Here is a 14,088-nt window from a genome sequence, read left to right on the forward strand (position 1 = left end):
TTTGGAAGTGAATCCTCAGCTCCAGTTGAACCTTGGCTAATAGGTTGACTGCAACCTCATGAAAGATTCTGTCCAGACCATCCAGCTGAGAAACTCCTGTATTCCTGACCCACAGAAACTTCGAAGTAATGTTTAAGCTGCTCTGTTAAAGGGTAATTTGTTGTGCATCCATAGATAAATAATATCCAGTCAGATGAAACAATTGCAGATTGGAGCAAGAGCGTACACCAATAGTACTGTAGAGCCAATTCCCATCATGAGAGGTGCTGTGGGCAAGTGGTTAATGAACTAGGCTCTGGGAGCCTGAATGCCGGTTTCAGATCTTGGCTCTGCCACATACTAGCTGTGTGACCTTAGCAAGTCATTTTTAATTTGATCATTTGTAAAATAAAGATAATAACACTACTTACGTTAAAATTGTTGTGAGGAGTCAACAAGTTAGAACATGAAAGTGCTAAACCCAGAGCGTGACACATTTTAAGGGATCATTGTAACTATTGTTTATTTGGTATAGATTTTTGAGCATTTGTTACTAATATATTGCCTGAGCTGTTTTCATTCGGTCTTTCATTTTGAAAATGGCTACTGAACATAAATGCCCCTGTCTGTTTTGATTCAAATTTAACAATGCCATTCAACACTGTATTGAGCACCTACTATGTGCCAGGGACTGTGTTAGGAGCTGGAAACAATAAAATGTATTGCATGTCGCCAGGAGTTCAAATTCTCAAGGGGGAGGCAGATACAAAGTATTAGAAGTATAATACAAAGTATACACAGTGTCGTAGAGGGTTCTGGCTGAAAGACTTGTGAGTTGAAGAATCTTTCAAGAATCCATCACTAAATGCCATTCATATTTGGTTCACTCCTTGTAGTGGGGAGAAACCTGATAGCTCTATACTGAGGAGAAAATTTGAGAATCAGTTTAGAAGGTTAGAAGATCTGTTTTAACTGCTAGTAAAGGCTCTAATTTATAATGGGAAGTCAAGGCACAGAGGAAAGCAGTAAGCTGAATTGAACATAGCCTTTTGACCTCATCTTAAATGTCACCTCCTCAGAGAGGTCTCCTTCACACAGCCCTGTTCTCTTCCTTTGTGATTCTTGCCATAATTATATGCTTATTTGTGTTTGTTCATCTTTCTCTCCCCAACCAGACTATAAATTTTATGAGGGCAGGAACCACATCTGGTTTATTCCCCCACTGTAAACTCAGCATCTAATTCAACTCCTGGTATGTAACAGGTGCTTAATACATTTTTGTAAATGAATGAAAGTTAAGTGAGTGTTTAGAACTACTGAAATACCGGTGGGTGGAGGCCCATAGAGCACTCTTGTGACCAGTGCAGCAGGATGCTGAGCTCAAGACTGTACTTGTGTGTAGGGTCATTTCCTTCTCTAGCAAAGAGAGGTATTGGAGAGGCCTTGGTGGAGAATTCCTTTGGAGGACAGTGCTATCGATCTTCCTCCCCTCCACTTGCTATGTGCAAAATCCACGAGTGGTGAGAGGGAGGCTCTATTGTCTATTGTTTAGGAATAGTAGTCAGCCTTGTGCTTTGAAGATTGTGAAAGAAACCAGTGATCTTCCATAGAGCATCCATTGTCCCCTTGCCCCTTACAGGACTCCAGTTTTACCCAAGTAGCCATGCCTCCTCTGGCAACCCACTCGACTAAAGGAATATCCACCCCACTGCCAGTTCCAATCCTGGTGACCCCCTTTCTCTTCTGGAGCCCAGGCTTAAGCCATTTGCACGTTGGCCAGGCTGTTACTGATTGGGTGGCAGAGTATATGCCTGTGAGACCTGAATGGCTCAAAAAAAAAATACAGAACGAAATATTTTAGATGAAAAGAAAGCCTGTGTTTCTCTGATTGCGCCTAGAAAATCAAATTGGCAAAAATTTGAAACCTGCCAGGTTTATACAGGACGGAGAGGCTTATGACAACTGGGTCCTTGATAACTTGTTGAACAACTGAGTTAACCAACCTCCACGTCTGTTTTTACTCTGGACTTCCTGTTTTGTGAGATAATTTCCTTATTGCTTAAGATGACAGTTTGAATCAGGCTTTCTATTATCTGTAGCCAAAATAATCCTAACTGATCCAGTGACGCTTGACTTTCTGGCCATCATAAGGGCAGCCACACTCAGAAGAGTGGGCAAATGACCCTACTGTTCTGGAAATGTCAAGCAGGAAGGCTTTTGTATCTTGAGGGCTGAAAATGAAAGTCTGCCAACCATTGCTAGCATGAATAGCCAGGCATGGAAAGGGCCCTTGTTGTGGGTGGTGGTGGTGGTGGTGGTGAGGACATGTTTTCATGGAACAGACACAGATATCAAACTCACAGTGGCCTCAGTTACCTGAAATAAGACAGTATAGGCCTGAAAGTATTGTACCCTAAGAGCTGCGACCCTGAGACCTCCTTGTGAGAGACACGATGGCTGAATGCGTTTAGTGGGAGATTCTTGTTGGCCATTGTGGAATCTGTGGCTCCGTGGACCTGCATCATTTCATCAGTTGGAAAAATACATGTCAACAGCGACACCATGTGGCTACAAGATGCAAAGATAATGGTGGGCAGGTGAGACGCCAGGAACTTCCCCTTCGGTGTGTGGAAGTTGGGTCTTTCCCTTAGAATTTTGGATCTCTTGACCTAAGAGTTTTTGAAAATGGTGGATAAGGACCTAGCTGTAGATTCTGAATTTATTAAACTGAAAGAGGATGGAGTTGATTTCCTTTTGTGGAAGAAAAAGCAGTGATCATATTTGTACACTGAGGAGCCATTTTACCTATATTAACAGGACACAAGAAAATTAGGCTTGAAGACACCCAAACAAAGAACCTGTCCGTTTTATTATACCACTGTTGGAAACTCGTCTGTTGTTCCCCATCACCTCCTGGATAAAGTCCCAGCTCCTTAGCATACCTCCTAAGGCCTTCTCTGCCCCTCCAATGATGGCAACACACTCAGTTTCCGCAGGAAACCTTCAGTACGTTCCATTATATTTGTAAATGCTTTGGGAGTTTGGTTTTTGGGGAGGGCAGATATGAGCTGTACCAAAGGAGCCCAGGTTTAATTACCAAATTTACTGAGCATTTGTGAAGTAGGCAATATAATGTGCTTTGAGATTATCTTAGTTTTGCACATGAAGTTTTCTCTAAATATCTTTCCTCCCTGTATTGCTGGTGAACTCTTGGTGTTTAGAATCATTCTTAAGTATTCCTCCAGGTTTGCAGTTCTCGAGCTTGGCTGCACACTGGAATCACCCAGGGAGCTTTACAAACTATTGATACCTGGGTCCCACCCTGGAGGTTCTGATTCAATTGGTCGGGGTCCTGAACATCAAGAGTTTTCAAGACTCTCCAGGTCATTCTAAACGTGCAACCAGGTTTGAGACCCTCTGGTCTAGGAAGACTTAGGTAATCCTCTTTCCCTTTTGCACCCAACACACCCTTCTTTGATCTTGCCTACCACACTGTTTCTTAATTTCAGAGTGTATACACATCTCCCTAATTAGACTTTGAGCATTTCCGGTCAGCCACCTCTGCAGTTCTGGAGCCCGATGTCGGGTCTGACACTTTGTAGCGATTTGGAAAATACGGACTGGAAAGGTAAATGTCACCAACACACACATACTGGGGTCCTCCAAATGTAGGATTCTGCAGCTCTCAGCCAGGTCTGGGACACTGAGAACAAGCTGGCTCGTCCCGCATGAAGGCCTCGCAGTCACGGTCTGCGGTGGCGACATGGCCCCGGCCTCACGTTCCCTGACAGCTTCAAACATGTTTCTGAAGTCTTCCCGGCAAACTAGACTCCAGTTCGGTGATAGAGCGCCTGCCAGGGCGGAGCATGCAGAAAGTTCACGGGAAGTGCGCAGGCGCAGACGGCAAGCACGGCGTACTGAGTAGTTTTTAACAGAGCCCCGCTCCCAACGGCCGAGCGAATCAGGCTCCTGGCCAAGCCAGTCTCTCTGCGGCCCGAAAAAATAGCTCCGGCGGTCAGAGGCGGAGCCGGGGCACGTCTCTCGACGCGCTCCGGCTCGATTGGTAGGCCTCCCGCGGCGGGATACCTGTCGCGCTCCTGGGGCCCGCGGCGGCTGAGCCGGGTGAGTGACCGCGACTGGGAGGCCGCGACTGAGGACGGTGAATGACCCTGGTGGTTCACGCAGGCGTCGGCTGGGGCCCGCCCGACGCACGCCCGGAATTGGCCTCAGTTGGTCCCTGCTAGTGGCCAAACTGACCCTCTTTGGGGCCTTCGGGGAGGAGCAGTTTGGGGCTAGCTCACGCCAGTTAAAAATCCCAGTATAAGATTGGGGGAACCTGACAAACTTGTTTCGAGTCCGGGCTCCCCTTTGTGATCTTTGGCTTCTCATTTAACGTCTCAGCGCCTCAATGTCTTTGTTTGTAGAATACAGCTGGTAACTTGCGTTCCGTGGTGATTGAGAAGGTTAATTGAGACAGTAAGTGTAAGGCCGAGAATGCTACCTGGCGCAGATTGGATTCTGAGGAGACTCCATCCATAGGAGTCGGCCAGGGCTGACCCGTTCCACTCTTCAGTGCCAAGTGCCGATAGGGTTGTTGGGCTAGTGAAGACTTGGAGCAAAGGGGCGGGGAAGAGAGGGGTAAGTGAAAAGTTAGGTGGGTATCCCCTTCTCCGGCTTATTAGACTTATTCCAGATTCGGGGGTTCTCTCACTTTGTGCAGAATCTAATTTGATTCTGTTAAAATCAGTGAGCTGGAAATGTCAGAAGGCTGGGAGACTTGTAACATAGAGACCAGACAGAGTTTCTACTAACCACAGTAATATTAAACATGAGTGCAGGCATTACCCATATTGGCTTCAATTCTCTGCGTAATTTTTCTTTATTTTTATTTTTTTAGCTTTGTGTATTGCCTACTAAACCCGGGCCTCCCCCATCATACCTTGGGGAAGAGGTGGCTGACTAAGGTTTGTCTGCAGCTTCTGCTTGAAAGGAGGGGAGGCGTTCTGGCCCTTTTGTAACCTCTCCTGGGGCAGAATGATTTGGTCGAATTGATAACCAATTCTAACTCCCTTTTCCTTGTTTGTGGTAGATTCAGTTCTTCTTAGGAAAGTTAAACAGCATGTTGGCATATTTTTGGAATAGAGCTTTTGCATTTAGTGGACAATAGAGAGTGGAAGCTTTATATGTTCCATTTATGGTAGTAATGTGAAATACCTGCTTTTGAGAAAACTGATTACAGATTTTGCTCTGACTCATTTGAGAAAGAACAGTTACTGGCCATATTATTTCCAGCTTTTCTCCAAATAAGTGGTGAAAAATAATTACATTTCAATGTATGGTGCATGTTACAGGGGCTTCAGACCTATAAAGGATAAATTATCAAAGAACTGTTGGAACCCTGGACAGTGCCAGAAGATGTAACTGTGTTTTGCGTCTCTGCACTTTATTTTCTTTGCCATGTACATTCCGACTCCTACCCTGCAAACTCTATTCCCACAGTCTTACTTTAGGTTTGTTATGGCACTGATCACAACTATATCTTCTCTGCCTTGGCCTGGGGAAGCATTTGCTCCCTTACTGTGACTCGAAGTTTAAGACTTGTGTCTAGTCTCAGCGGAAGTGGAGTAAAGGCAGTGTAAACTGTTGGCACAATAATTTCACATCAAGGACCTCTGAAAAGGAGGGCTTGGGCACAGGTGGAATCGAGGTGTTAGTTTTTCTTCCTGCCTTTGCCTTTCGTGTTGAGTGGTATTTGAGAGTGCTGCATTTTAGTATCCTTGCAAAATGAAAATATTCTACCTTTGAAGCCAAGTCATAATTGGTGATAGATGATGGTTGATTTGGACTCTCAGCCAAGTCAATAAAGGCATGGTGGAGAACGATGGAGTCCACTGGCAGTTACTTTACTTGTTCTAGCTCGAGTTCAGTGGTTACCAGTACCACAGATGCCTGCTCTGGAATGACACAAAATCATTCATACTTAGAAGGTTCAACATTTTAAGATTCTGATTTGTTTTATCTTTTGGAAACCTAGATGAAGGTCCAGTTTCAGATGTAAGACTCACTGGGTGATCATTTCATTTAGATCATCTTGAATGACCAGGTGTAAAGTGCCAGAGGAATGTGCTATGACTGAGGTATGTTTAATGTGACAAGTGCCTCTCTCTAGATGTTGAGAGGCCATGAAAAGGACCTATTATTTACTGAATACTGTAATTAGCACATTATGTATATTTCCCCTCAATTTCCTGATAATCCTTTGAGGAGGTATTTTAAACTCACTTAAGGAAACTGAAGCCCAGAGAGGTTAAGTAACTAAGATAACAAATAGCTGGTCATCAACTCTAATCACCATCACTGTCCTGCTGTGTGCCCAGCACTGTTCTGTTTCCTTTTTTTAAATTGAAATATAGTTGATATATAATCTTATATTAGTTTCAAGTGTGCAACACACTGGTTCAACAGTTACCCATATTATTAAATCCTCCCACCGACTAGTACAGCTACTATCTGTCAACATAGGAAGATGTTACAGAAACATTGGCTATGTTCTCCATGCTATGACTTCATCACCCACACTTTCCCCAATCACCCACTCCAACCCCTCCCCCATCGGAAACACCAGTCCCTTATCAGCGTCTATGAGTCTACTGCTGTTTTGTTCATGCTGTTTTGCTTTGTTTTTTATTTGGGTATCATTAATGTACAATTACATGAGCAACATGGTTACTAGACTCCCCCTATCATCAAGTCCCCACCACATACCCCAGTACAGTCACTGTCCATCACGTGGTATGATGCTATGGAATCACTACTTGTCTTCTCTCTGTTATACTGCCTTCCCCATACCCCTCCACTACATTGTGTATAATAATTGTAATGCCCCTTTTTCCCCCTTGTCCCTCCCTTCCCACCCATCCTCCCCATCCGCTTTCCCTTTGGTAACTGTTAGTCCCTTCTTGGGTTCTGTGAGTCTGCTGCTGTTTTGTTCCTTCAGTTTTTTCTTTGTTCTTATACTCCACAGATGAGTGAAATTATTTGATAAGGTCTTCCTCCACCTGGCTTATTTCACTGAGCTTAATACTCTCTAGATCCATCCACGTTGTTGCAAATAGTGGCAGTATTTATTTCTTTTTTATGGCTGAATAATATTCAGTTGTATATGTACCACATCTTCTTTACCCATTCATCTACTAATGGACACTTTTGTTGCTTCCATATCTTGGCTGTTGTAAATCATGCAGCAATAAACATAGGGTCCATATATCTTTTTGAATCAGGGATTTTGTTATCTTTGTGTAAATTCCTAGAAGTGGAATTACTGGGTCAAATGGTATTTCTATTTTTAGTATTTTGAGGAACTTCCATATAGCTTTCCACCATGGCTGCACCAACTGACATTCCCACCAACAGTGTAGGAGGATTCCCTTTTGTCCACATTCTCACCAACACTTGTTATTTCTTGTCTTTTGGATAGTGGCCATTCTGACTGCTGTAAGGTAGTATATCATGTGTTTTTTATTTGTTTTTCCCTGATGATTTCTGATGTGGAGCATCTTTTCCTTTGCCTATTGGCCATCTGTATTTCTTCTTTGGAGAAAGGTCTCTTTTTAGGTCCTCCACCCATTTTTTAATCAAGTTATTTGGATTTTTCTTGGTGTTGAGGCATATGAGCTCTTTATATATTTTGGATGTTAACCCCTTATTGGATAAATTGTTTGTGAATATATTCTCCCATACTGTAGGTTGCCTTTTTGTTCTGCTGATGGTGTCTTTGCTATACAGAAGCTTTTTAGCTTGGTATAGTCCCATTTGTTCATTTTTTATTTTGTTTTCCTTGCCTGAGGAGATGTGTCCAGGAAAAAATTGCTCATACTTATGTTCAAGATATTTTTGCCCATGGTTTCTTCTACAAGTTTTATGGTTTCATCTCTTACATTAAGGTCTTTGATCCATTTCAAGTTGACTTTTGTGTATGGAGTTAGACAATAATCCAGTTTCATTCTCTTGCATGTAGCCGTCCATTTTTCCCAACACCAGTTATTGAAGAGGCTGTCTTTTCCCCACTGTATATTCATGGCTCCTTTATCGTGTATTAATTGTCCATATGTCTATGGGTGTAACGTTGTTTTAATTACTGTTGCTTTGTAGTAGAGTTTGAAGTCAGGGAGCATAATCCCCCCAGCTTTCTTCTTCTTTCTCAGGATTGCTTTGGCAATTTGGGATCTTTCGTGGTTCTGTATGAATTTTAAAACTATTCCAGTTCATTGAAAAGATGTTGTTGGAATTTTGATAGGGATTGCATTGAATCTATAAATTACTTTACAGGATGCAATGTACAGGGCAGAATGGTCATTTTGACAATATTAATTCTTCCTATCTATGAGAATGGGATAGATTTCTACTCATTTGTTTTTTCTTTAATTTCTCTCATGACTGTCTTATAGTTTTCTGAGTATGGGTCTTTCACTTCTGTGGTTAGGTTTATTTCTACGTGTTTTACTCTTTTTGATGGAATTGTAAATGGAGTTCTTTTCCTGATTTCTATTTCTGCTAGTTTGTTATTAGTACATAGGAATGCAACAGATTTCTGTGTATTAATTGTGTATCCTGCAACTTTGCTCAATCCAGTTATTAGTTCTAATAGTTTTTTGGTGGAGTCTTTAGTGTTTTCTATGTATATCATGTCATCTGCAATAGTAAGAGTTTAACTTCTTCCTTACTAATTTGGATTCCTTTTATCTATTTGTGTTGTCCGATTGCTGTGGCTAAGATCTCCAGTACTATGTTGAATAAAAGTGGTGAGAGTGGGCATCCTTGTCTTGTTCCTGATCTTAGAGGAAAAGCTTTCAGCTTTAGGCCATTGAATATGATGTTAGCTGTGGGTTTGTCATATATGACCTTTATTATGTTCAAATATGTACCCTCTATACTACCCATTTTGATGAGAGTTTTTATCATGAGTGGATGTTGAATTTTGTCAAATGCATTTTCAGAATCTCTGGAGGTAATCATGTGGTTTTTATTTTTTTTAATTAAGTTAGCATTGATATACACTCTTATGAAGGTTTCACAAGAAAAACAATGTGGTTACTGCATTCACCCATATTATCAAGTCCCCCCCATGTGCCATTGTAGTCACTGTCCATCAGTGTAGTATAAGATGCCACAGAGTCACTACTTGTCTTCTCTCTGTTACACTATCTTTCCCATGATCCCCCCAACACCATGTGTACTAATCAATCCCCTTCTCCCTTCCTTCCCACCCACTGTGGTATCCGTAGTGATTTTTCCTTTCTCCTTTCTAATTCTGTTTATATGTGTACACCCTCTTTTTTTCTTGATAAGTCTAGCTAGGGGTTTATGTACTTTGTTTATTTTCTCAAAGAACCAGCTTATGCTTTCATTGATTTTTTCTGTTGTTTTATTCTTCTCGATTTTGTTTATTTCTGCTCTAATCTTTATTATGTCCCTCCTTTACTGACTTTGGGCCTCATTTGTTCTTCTTTTTCTAGTTTCATTAATTTTACGTTCAGACTGTTCATATAGGATTATTGTTCTTTCCTGAGGTAGGCCTGTATTGCCTTATACTTACCTCTTAGCATGGCCTTTGCTGCATCCCACAGATTTTTGCGGTGTTGAATCATTGTTGTCATTTGTCTCCATATAGTGCTTCATCTCTGTTTTATTTCATCATTGAACCATTGATTATTTAGGAGCATGTTGTTAAGCCTCCATGCGACTGTGGGCTTTTTTGTTTTCTTTGTGTAATTTATTTCTAGTTTCATACCTTGGTGGTCTGAGATGCTGCCTTGACACAGTTTCAATCCTTCTGAATTTACTGAGGCTCTTTTTGTGGCCTAGTATGTGATCTATTCTGGAAAATGTTCCATGTGCACTTGAGAAGAATGTATATCCTGCTGCATTTGGGTGGAGTGTTCTGTACATGACTGGTAGGTCCATCTGTTCTAATGTGCTGTTCAGTGCCTCTGTCTCCTTACTTATTTTCTGTCTGTTTGATCTGTCCTTTGGAGTGAGTGGTGGTTTGAAGTCTCCTAAAATGAATGCATTACATTCTATTTCCCCCTTTAATTCTGTTAGTATTTGTTTCTCATATGTAGGTTCTCCTGTGTTGGGTGCATAGATACTTATAATAGTTATATCCTCTTGTTGGACTGACCCCTTTATCATTATGTAATGTCCTCCTTTGTCTCTTGTGACTTTCTTTGTTTTGAAGTCTATTTTGTCTGATACAAGTACTGCAGCTCCTGCTTTTTTCTCCCTATTAGTTGCATGAAATATCTTTTTCCATCCCTTCACTTTTAGTCTGTGTATATCTTTGGGTTTGAAGTGAGTCTCTTGTAGGCAGCATATAGATGGGTCTTTCATTTAATCCATTCAGTGACTCTGTGTCTTTTGATTCATGCGTTCAGACCATTTACATTTAGGGTGATTATTCATAGGTATGTACTTACTGCCATTACAGGCTTTAGATTTGTGGTTACCAAATGTTCAAGAGCTGAAGTAGGTGTAGACCTGGGGTTCTCAAGTCATCCCATGTAGGGTCTCCCTGGTGGGATGGCTGGAGCTGAAGTGGGCATAGGCTAGGTAGTCCTGGGGTGCTCTGCACAGGGGATGCCTTGGCAGGAAGGCAGGAGTCAAAGTGCACATCCTTATTATCTAAGATTCTAATTTAACTCACTTAGTATGCTATTACAAACACAATCTAAAGGGTTTTTTTTTCACTTCCTTTTTCTTCCTCCTCCATTCTTTATCTATTAGGTATTATATTTCTGTACTCTTTGTCTATCCCTTGACTGACTTTGGGGGTAGTTGATTTGATTGTGCATCTGCTTAGTAATTAATTGTTCTACTTTCTTTACTGTAGTTTTATTTCCTCTGAAGACAGCTATTTAACCTTAGCCACACTTCCATCTATAGCAGTCCCTCCAAAATACACTGTAGAGATGGTTTGTGGGAGGTAAATTCTCTCAAGTCCAGTTAGCATCTTTATAACCATTACTTTGAACTCTTTGTCAGGTAGGTTGCTTAACTATTGTCAGGTAGATTGTTTTGTTTAGTTCTTTTTCTGAAGTTTTTTTCTTGCATTTGGGGTATTCTCCTCTGTCCTTATTTTGTTTGACCAGTGATGAGGGAGTAGCCTTGTGTAGGACTGTCCCCTGTGTAGATTGTGTGTGCCCGGGCGCAGTCTAGTTGGAAGGTATGGTCTGGGGGTCCCTGAGCACTGAATATCAGGGATGCCTTTGTAGGATGGCTAGAGCTGAAGTAGGTGTGGACCTGGGGTTTTCAAGTCATCCCTTGTAGGGGTCTCCCTGGTGGGATGGCTGGAGCTGATGTGGGCATAGGCTAGGTAGTCCTGGGGTGCTCTACACAGGTGATGCCTTGGCAGGAAGGCAGGAGTCGAAGTGCACATGGGTGGAGGGGTGCTGCCAGGGTGCTTCATGTAGGGGACACCTTGATGGGACTGCTGGAGCCCAAGTGGGTATGGCCTGGGGGTTCCCAGGGGGCTCTGTGCACTCCCTCACTTTGAAGGACCGTTTTGCCAAATAAGGGATCCTTGAATCCCAGTTTCTTTCAGTGCTTTGACTATATCATACCATTACCACGATAGAAATCTGTTAGTCTTCTTGTTGAGGATCTCTTTTACACAATGTGTCACTTTTTGCTTGCTGCTTTCAATATTCTCTTTGTCTTTCAAAAGTTTGATTGTATGTATCTTGCAGTAGGTCTCTTTGAGTTTATCTTACCTGGACTTCATTACAATTCTTGACTCTGTATCATTCTTGTTTTTAAACAGTTTTAGAAATTTTTCAGCCATCACTTATTTAAATAGTCTCTTCCCCACCATCTTTTCTTTTTCTCTCTTTCTCCTAAAATTTGTATGTTGGCCTGCTTGATGGTGTTTCCCAGGTCCTGTAGGCGCTGTTCATTTTTCTCCATAGAGTTAATTTTCATTGTCCTCGCTTCAAATTTACTGATTATTTCTTTTGCCTGCTCAAATATGCTTCTGAATACCTCTAGTGAATTTCTCATTCCATTTATTGTCCTTTTCAGTTTCAGAATTTCTTTTTTGTTTCTTTTTAGGTTTTCTATCTCGATTGATATTTCCATCTTGTTCATATATTGTTTTCTTGATTTTCTCCACATCTTCCTTTAGTTCTTTAAAACAACCACCTTAAAGAAGTTCAAAGTCTTTGTCTAATAGATCTGCCATCCAGTCTTTGTTTTTTTCCCAAGGAAAGTTTCTGTGGATTTTTTTCCTTTGAATTGGCCATACTTTTCAGATTTGTGTGTGTGTGTGTGTGTGTGTGTGTGTGTGTGTGTGTGTGTGCATACACATGCATGCATGTGCACACACTATTTTTATTTTTAAAAGATTCATATTTTCCTTTTCTTTAAAATTGAAGTACATACAGTAAGTGTACAGCTCAATGCATTTTGACGTGTATATGCTCATGTACCCATCAACTAGATCAAGATATCAACTATTCTAATTTTTCTAATTTTTCCCCAGTACTTCCCTGGTTTCCCCACGCTTAACTGATTCTTTGTATGCTTTGTTATTATTTTTTTTTTTAGAGGGCATATCTTATATTTATTGATCAAATGGTTGTTAACAACAATAAAATTCTGTATAGGGGACTCAATGCACAATCATTAATCAACCCCAAGCCTAATTCTCAACAGTCTCCAATCTTCTGAAGTATAACGAACAAGTTCTTACATGGTGAACAAATTCTTACATAGTGAATAAGTTCTTACATGGTGAACAGTGCAAGGGCAGTCATCATAGAAACTTTCGGTTTTGATCACGCATTATGAACTATAAACAATCAGGTCAAATATGAATATTCGTTTGATTTTTATACTTGATTTATATGTGGATTCCACATTTCTCCCCTTATTATTATTTTTAATAAAATGCTGAAGTGGTAGGTAGATGTAAGATAAAGGTAGAAAACTTAGTGTTGTAAGAGAGCAAATGTAGATGATCAGGTGTGTTCCTGTAGACTATGTGTTAATCCAAGCTAGACAAGGGCAATAAAACATCCACAGATGCAGAAGATTTCTCTCAAAACAGGGGGGGAGAGGTTCTAAGCCTCACCTCTGTTGATCCCCAATTTCTCACCTGATGGCCCCCTGCAACTGTGCCTTTCTTAGGTTGTTCCTCCCTTGAGGAATCTTACCCGTCTCTGGCTAACCAGTCATCTTCCGGGGCCATACAGGGAGATGTAAAGTTGGTAAGTGAGAGAGAAGCCTTATTGTTTGAAAAGGTTAGCTTTTTACTTCTTTGCATATTTATGCCCTGTGGCTTCTATGCCCAGCATTTGTCTTGAGGTATCTTTAGCACTTGGAGGAATTATGATACTCGGTAAATTCGATATGAGGCACGAATTCTATTTAAGGGTTGTAATTAGGAAGGAAGAAGAAAAGCTATAGAGGTAGCAGACAGAAGAAAACATGGGGAGATTGATTATTTCTTTGACATATCTTCTTGTAGAGTAATTTAAGCATGTATAGGTTTTAAACTACTAATTAAATTGCACACACACATTAACATAATAGGAATACAGTTACATAACCAAAGCAGGTCTATAATTACCAGCCATCTCCAGTGAGGCCAAGAAAACCAGTTAGGCACCCTAGGCATTTGTGAAAATTTGTCTATGATATGATGGATATTGTCCAACTGTACTTGAACAGTCTGAGAGAAATCAGACAAATTAAAACAGCCCATTCCCGGGAACTGTTCACATCCCATATGTTCTTTTGACAGTAGATAGTCTGTAGTTGTAAGATTTTGGAGCGCTACAACTTGCACTTCTCCTAATTCTTGGTTGAGTTCCAACAGTGTAGATCCAGTCAAATTTGTTGTTTTACTGTATGCACAGGCCAGCTTAGATGTCTCCTTTTTCATTCCAATGCCAAGTCCAGGAACCGGTGGGATGAATGCAGCTACAACTGCAGCATCACCTGGATCTTTGTTGAGGTTTTTTGATGATCATCTTCTGGTATGACTCTTCTAGAGAGTGCTGATGTTGGAAGTTCTTCTTCATATCGTATCTTAGTTCATTTTCTGGGTAGAGT

At 41.1% G+C, this 14,088-nt stretch overlaps 1 pseudogene; it reads left to right on the top strand.

The window, feature by feature from the left end:
• Positions 1 to 3,887: 3,887 nt before the first annotated feature.
• Positions 3,888 to 14,088, top strand: part of LOC118911350 (extended synaptotagmin-3-like) — a 50,531-nt pseudogene continuing 40,330 nt past the window's right edge.

The sequence above is a fragment of the Manis pentadactyla genome, chromosome 1, assembly GCF_030020395.1.
Source record: "Manis pentadactyla isolate mManPen7 chromosome 1, mManPen7.hap1, whole genome shotgun sequence".
Classification (NCBI taxonomy): Eukaryota; Metazoa; Chordata; class Mammalia; order Pholidota; family Manidae; genus Manis; species Manis pentadactyla.